We start from the raw sequence: 8,251 nt of genomic DNA on the forward strand, positions 1-8,251 counted from the left end.
CAAAACACAAATACTTTTGTTAGACAATTACTTTAATTGTTTGTATCTTTTTGTGTTTCTAATATGCAGTTTTAATATTTTATTTAATAGAAAATAATTATTCATAAATAAAAATTGTATTCATATTTTAGAACTTATTTGTTGGAGAGGCTTCACTAGTAGTAAATTGTAACATTCATTTTCAATACTTCAATACGAATTCTAAATTTTATAAGACATCTAGCACCTTTTTTAATACAACAAATCAAATATCTTTGTTGATTTGTTTAAAAGTATATTTTAGAAAGACATCTACCATTGATTAGAGTATGTGCTAAGATATTGTAAGTTTCCTTCTTGAAACTAGTTATTGAAAAAATAGTTTTGCATACAATTTCAAACATCACTATTTAATATTACAAGTAATAAATTAAAAAAAGGTTGAAAAAGTCATTTTTGTAGCATAGTTTAAGTATTCCTAGAAATCATTCATTTAAATGATATATTCATCTAATTCAAAGACAAATAAGAAACTCACTTGCATGATATGGTATTGAGTAATCTAGATACATTTTATTTACTTTTCTAGTGCAATCATAGATGGAGGGATCCCTAGGAGATATTCCCAAGCATACAGAAGAAGTTAGCACACTAGAAATGACAAGGAAAATGAGAATGAAAATGGTGAGCGGGAGTAGGAGCGACGACTAAAATTGTGTAGCTAGTGTTTCAAGAGTAGAAGGATCAAGCGATGGAGATGGAAGTTCGAAGTTGAATAAGGATTATCCTAGAAGAGGATGGCGTTATTTGGTGGCTCCTTGGATTTCTAGGTCCAAGCCTAGGCTATCAAGTGTTGAGGTTTTGGAGGCTTAGGCTATTGAGGCAATATGGAATTTGGGGCTATGGTTGAGTGACTCGTAGTCTCTCTACTCTTAGTGATTCCTTTTCGTTGGCAATAGATCAATATTTGATGACTTTAGAGCTTCCCCTCGAAGAGGGGGGTTTCTTTTGTTCACTCTTAGTCTATTGTTTGGAGTTGTTGTTTCAGGATGCATCCCAGTCTACATTTCTTGGGTACTTTTTGTGGATATGTCTTCTATTCCAGTGAGCCTTATGGATTTATTCTGGCTAGCATTTCTAGTCTCACCCCTCCCTTGGCCCTCTTGTGTTGTATGATTGGAGTGTTGGGACTCTTGTAATGCCCACCTATAGTTTGCTTTTATTTTCTGATTGTCAAATTCTTTTAGGCCAATTTTATGTATCGATTAGTTTTAGAGATACTAGATTTATAGTTTTATGATATTATTTCATGACTTAGATTAGTGATATATCAATGATGATTACTTGGTTGACTATGTGTTGTTTAATGATTGTGGTTACTAGTGCATTAATAATGCTTTAATTATTTGTAGTTAATAAATGAGATTTCTTTCATAGCGATGTGAGATGATGTTGTTAATGATGACTATTTTATTATCATAATAATGCATTGTTACACCAAACCATTTGATGTTTGACTTGTGATTATTATGATACTTACCCCATACTTGCATGTGTATGGTGTGCATGTTTATTATATCTTTTTGTTTGACATGTTTGATGTGATTAAGGGAGAGAGTTGTAGTTACGTACTAGTCATGTTCTACATGATGTACTACTCCCTGCCATTGCTTGTTTAGTTTAGATATATTTATATAAATTTACGCGGTCATTGTTTATGCAGAATCTAGGTGTTGGGCATCAACTTCACTAAATTGCTAAGATGAGTGTGCCCTATCACAATAACTCAATGGTAAGAATGGGGAGATAATGTTCAAGTCCAATCCCATCCATAGCCTAATTACTTGTCCTAAGAAGGAGGACATGTATTCAACTTTCCACCATTTTTAAACCCACGAGCTTATCTTTGTCTGTGTTGTTTGATTTTGAGTTTTGGTCTATTTTGGTGATGTTGCTTTTATGTGGATTTTGCTATGTGATTTATTTGCTAAATGATTTAATTATAATATTTGGGTTAGTCATATAATTAAATATTATTTGATTAAAAACAAAATATTAATGTGTGAGAATATTAAATTAATTTAAAAACTAATTAAATATGTGCTTCAATTTAAAAGTCTTAACTTAGAAGTATAAATTTAGAAAATTGGTTAAAGAGAAATTAGAATATGATGATATTTAATTAATTATAAATTAATTAAATATGTACTTCAACTTAAAAGATTTAATTCAAATGTCTAATTTAAGAAGTTGGACAAAAAAAGAATTAAAATATTAAAGATTTAATATTGTTTTATTATACTTATTTTTTTAATAATAATTAAATTAGAGTTGTATTTAAACAATGAGCTTTGATTATTATTTTTAATTCAAATAATAAACTATGTTTTAATTAGTGTTTGCATTAATTAATATATTGGAGGAAATAAAAATATAAAAGTATATTTTAATTAAAAAGTTTTTTAAGTGTGCATGAAATGATTAAATAATAATAGTTTATTTTAAGGAGAGACCTTTGCATGTTCAAAAAACTAGAAACCCTATGTAGAGTTAAACTCGTTATTAAGAGATTCGAGCTCATTTCTACACACATGGGTTGTGGGGAGCAAAATTTAGAATTGGATCAAAACAATTATTGCCAGTTTCAAAGGGTTTGGGATTTGGATGCATTCATAGACTGTCTTAGATTTTACCTATGGTCTTGAGGTTGTAGGAGCGAAAATTTAGAATTGGATCAAAAGAATTGTTTAAAGTTTCAAAGGGTTTGAATTTGCATGCATTCACATATTATCTGTTGAGGTAGGGTTTGTAAATCCATTTTAGAATTTTATTCAAAGATCTATCTACTTCATGTCTTCCTCGGTGTTTGCATATTGCTTATTAATTCACTATATTGATTGTTGAATAAATAATTATGTTGTATACTTTGAAAAAGGAAAACTTACTAGTCAAGAAAACTTGACTAAAGAAAATTATAGAAAACCTGTAGAAAATTATTGTGATTGTATTCTTATAAACCCCTTTCTAATATAACAAAAATTTTGATTATTGAAAAATGAAAGAAAATAATAAATTGAATATTTAGGGTTTAAACTTTAAATATTTCATTAGAACTAGGTGATTATGACAAATTTTCTAAATATAGATAAATATTCTTCTTACATCTAAAATAATTTAATTTTCATATTTATTTGTAAAGCATAAGATTAATTGAGAAGAAAGCACATTGTAACTAAACATATACATGCATGTGAAAGCAAATATGCTAAAAATAGAAAACTAAGTATAATATGGTTATATGCATTTGAAAACAAGTATGTTAAAAATAGAAAGCTAAGTATAGTATGGTTGTATGTATGTGAAAACAAATATGCTAAAAATATAAACTAAGTATAGTATGGTTACATGTATGTGAAAACAAATATGCTAAAAGTAGAAAACCAAGCATAGTATGGTTACATGCATATGAAAATAAATATGCTAAAAATAGAAAAACTAAGTATAGTATGGTTGCATGATTTATGAGATCAAAGACATGTGAAAATACTAATTGCATGTGTATTTTTATTTTATATAATTTAATTTTTAGATTTATTTAATTAAAAAATAATAATCATAATTTATTAATTTTTAAAATTAATTAAATATTATCTATTTAGTTATAAAGTGGATGTTAGTATTAGTGATTATATAAGTCTAATTAAACTCTTAGTTGTAGATTATGAATGCAAGAGGGAAGTTAATAAATAAATATTTATAATTCTATTATATTTTAAGAGAAGTTGTGGTACAATTCACTTTGTAATCATTTAGTTAATAACTATTTGACTTTATGAGAGAAATTATAAATAATTGAATTAAATTTATAATTTTATCGCTATTTGCATTATGAAGTAAAGGAAAATTAAATGTTAATATTGGACTAAAATAGAAGTCAAATTAATATTTTAGAAATGAAATTGATATTAGTATTTAATCTAATAATATACATATATGTTATTAATTAAATTATTTATAATTTAAGATTATTTAAATTAATAACATGATAATATTGCATGATATTTTATATGCAAAGAGATTGGATATTTAGATAATTATTGTTTTAAATAAATGTATTAGCATAACAATTTAAATTAACATGTACATTCTTAGCTTACTTCTAAATACATCCTTATAACAAAAATTAAACAAGAGAAATTGATGGAATTAAATTATGTGGCTAAGAACTGTGTTTTCTAATATTCTATTTATAGTCTTGTGATGTTTATTTTCATGATGGTTTTTCTTTGTGGGTTGTTTGGTTGGCCAAGTTATGACGTGAATTGTAGGCATTTCTGAGATTTCTTTTATGATTATTTGATGTGATGTCATGATGAACTCTATGATTTGAATTGAGATTTATGAGCTTTATGTTACTGAGCATTTATCAGAACTTGGGTTTTAAGAACTAATGTTATTTTTGGGTTGCCTATTAAGGAACCAAATTCGATCAATATTACACTTGTGGTATGGGACATTATTGTGGTTTTTGATTTTTGAGAGGTTTTATAGGTGCATATCCTTGGGAGTGGCTTACAGTAGGGGTCTAGGACCCAAAGTGGTCAGTGGTAAAATAATCTATTGGAAGTTATGTAATAAGTGATAATCTAGTAATTAATATTTGAAAAAACACACTAAAAAGACAAGTTAGAGATATTTGCCCCACCCATACCTTGAGTGCTTGTATAGACTAAGGATGGGAATGGGATGACATTATGAGTTGTTTGCCTCAACTTCTTGAGAGGGTATTCTAGTTCTGTATGTGTCACGTTGAGGGTCCGAAGTACAAAGTAACTAGTCCAAGGTAACTCAATGCTTGAGAGTCTAGGATCTATTGAGAGATTAGTGCAAGGTAACTCAAGTAATTTGACTATGTGATGACACTCGGGCTAGAATGAAGCCTAAGTCTCCCCCATAGTTTCTTTTGTATTTCACTTTGGTGGTGTTGTTATTGGTGGTGTAATTATTGTTGGATGTATTTAATGTGGATATTTACTTTCATTGATGGTGATTGGTGACTTATTGTTGATGTACTTTTGGCATGTGGCTTTTTTCTTGAGGTGGATGTCTTTTGTTGATTTTATCTTATGATTTTGGTGATTTGTTCTATTCTTGGTATATGTATGATGTTGGTATTGGACCGAGTGTTATTCCTTTTGGAGTATCTTATCTTCTTGATTAGTAAGTGTTACATTTGAGGTAGTATTGGCTATCAAGGTTCATTGCCAAGGATTATTTTATGATTTGATTATTTGTGTGTAGATCATACATTATCTCTCTTACATAGTGGGAGTGGGAGCCTAATTAGATGACCACATGGTTGAGAGGTAGTGTATTCTTACCATTTGGGTCCCCCTCAAATTGACAGATGTTGGATGCTCCTTGATACAGTGGTACCATTATTATTCTTCCTCTTATCTTGAAGATTTCTATTCATTTGAGGTATCTATATATCATGTGCTTTGAGATCCTATGTAATGTTGTACTGTATATTAATATATGCTTATATCTATTTTCACATATCTTGTGACATGTGCAATAGATTTTATTCATTACATGTGCTTTGATATTATTGGTTGTACTTATACATTTTCTTATATGACTACATATGTATTTATTCATTTTATTATTGCAAACATTCTAATTGAGAGTTAAACTTATTAATAAAAGTTTCTTAAACGTGACTTGACGTGAAGGAATTCTTGAGGAATTGAAAATGCATTTGTAATTTGATTATGTGTTCTTGATGTGTATGTATATATTGCTTCCACATTATTATTACTTTGATGTTGTTTAAACTTTTAAAAAAATAGTTCAATAAACTTTGTAACATATTAGGTTTATTTCTTTTGGGTTCCTGAGTGGGGCATTATGTAACTCTTCTCTTTTGGTTTTTCTAGGTAAGCTCATTTTTTTGGGTCCTACTAGGATAAATCACGATTTGTAACCTTGGTAGTTTTTTAGAGTTACGGACAAAAGGTATTAGATATGCTATGATTCTCATTTGGGGGGACCTTATGTTTCTTTCCCTTTCTTCTTTCCCTTTGAGCTATGAGTCTCCTTGTGATTTTGTCAATATTTGGAACCTATAGGTGTTCTTTGCCCAATTTCATAGATGGGTCCTTCTGGGTTTCAACCTTGGGAGGATGTTGCAAAGTTTCTAGGGTCTTCCATGGCCTAATCTTGTGTTGGAATACTTTAGAATAACTAGGGGGGCTGAATCAGTTATCCAAGGTTCAAATGTATAAATAAAACTTTTCATAGCTTAGTGAACCCATAAAACATTTATTATCATGCATGCATCCATAAGATTATGCAATAACTTAAAACTTTGTAGGTTATTGTCAAATCAATTTGCATAAATGTAAACATGAAACATAATAGATTGAGCAACACATTTGACATAATGATTTATATGAAAACCCAATATGGAAAGAACCTCTAGTAACATTCTACTCTTTTTCACTCTTCTATAGTGATGCCCTGTGAAAGGCCAACCCTGTTAAAGGTTACAATACACACTATTAAATATGACTCTATTAAAAGATTGCAATCACCCTATTAGGGATGAGCCTTGTTAGAGGACTTTAGACCATTCACATGGAATGTCACCTGGTTAAAATTATTTAAAAATGACTATTAGGTCAACCTTAATCCAAAGGATTTACCACAGGGTGATACAATTATTAGATAGTAATAGTAAGGCTTGATCTGATAACAAATTACAAATCCATTTGTGGATTATAGATCTCTATTTCAATCCTCCATTCAGCTTGGCCTTCACACATTTAACCTTTGATAGCTTGTTCACCCGTCAAGCATTCATCCCCTTAAGCCTTCTTACTTAACATACCAATGTAGACTCTTCTCTTAGGTCACTTGATGAAGTAATACCCTCTACCTTAGGTTATCGCACATGAAAACCCTTGCTTTTGACCAGCCATCCTTATAAATAAGAAATTAAGATCTTTTCCATTCATTCTCCATCATCCAATTTAGGGTTAGGAAATGTTAGGTAGGATTTAATAAATCTACCCCTTATTTCATATCTCTTCTAGATACTTTTCCTTCAATCCTCTTTGAATTAACCTCAAAATAATTTGAATTCTATGCCACCATCTCATCAATATTATCTTTCTCCTAGTTCACACAATCCAAGAAAACAAACTTGTCAGCTTAGATCTATCGAATTCATGATCTTTCAAATAATGCAACCACTTGACATTAACTTGCTTCTAATTCTTGGCACACATTGCGTTGCTTGGTAGCCTCAGTAGAATCACTTGGCATGAGCTAAAGTTTACTGGTGCTTATCATCAACTAAACTTTATTTGGAATCCATTATTATTCTCGACATACACTAGAATAGACTTTTACTCAGCTCCAACTAACTTTTTACTCGACTTGCACGAACTTTTCTCTACACCTACTATCCAGTCGGTCAAGTTTTGTAGAAAAAATTTGTTTAACTTGTTCTTTTAAACTCTTCTTAATATAGCCAACCTTTGAAACCTTAAGTATATTATCAATACACCAAGTTATTACTGTCTTAACTAATTCTTGTACTCCTTTGTATATCATAACTCAACCTTTCCTATATGTTATATTGTTACATCTTTTGATCAAATCCTCTTCATCAATTAAATAAGTGATTGTACTTAAATCATATAAAAAATTATCTTACTAGTAAATAGAAGGTTTTCCATTAGTGAAAAAATAATGATTGAAACATATTGATCGTACTTGTATCAATATGTTCTCAACAGTCTCTGTCTTCAACAATCTCCCTCTTTGGCATTGATGGTCAACCAAATTGATCAACCAAACTGAATAGGTTAAAATAGTAAGACCAACAAAATATCAACAAGAAAATAATTTCTTGTATTGAAATCTCTCCCTCTATCAATAACTTTCATCTTCTGAATAGGTTACAAAACTCTATTGTGTCATCCTTATGTGTCCTTATTAATTATCTACCTCTTGCTAGGTAGATGTAATCAATAGATACATTTCTCCCTCATATGGTGTGTTAGGATTTGTCTTCCTATATTTTCTATCTCTCTCTTAGTTATATAGCTCTTCCTCTAGGACCAGATTAACTCTTTCATTTCTTGTGATCAATAACTATCTCCCTATTTCTTATATTTTGCTTGATTAGTAACTATCTCCCTCTTCGACAACAATGCCAAAGACTTGACATCTTAATATGAATATAAAAAATTCTTCATTTTCT

This window comes from Cupressus sempervirens, chromosome 7, assembly GCF_028749045.1.
Source record: "Cupressus sempervirens isolate cs-2001-9-10 chromosome 7, ASM2874904v1, whole genome shotgun sequence".
NCBI lineage: Eukaryota > Viridiplantae > Streptophyta > Pinopsida > Cupressales > Cupressaceae > Cupressus > Cupressus sempervirens.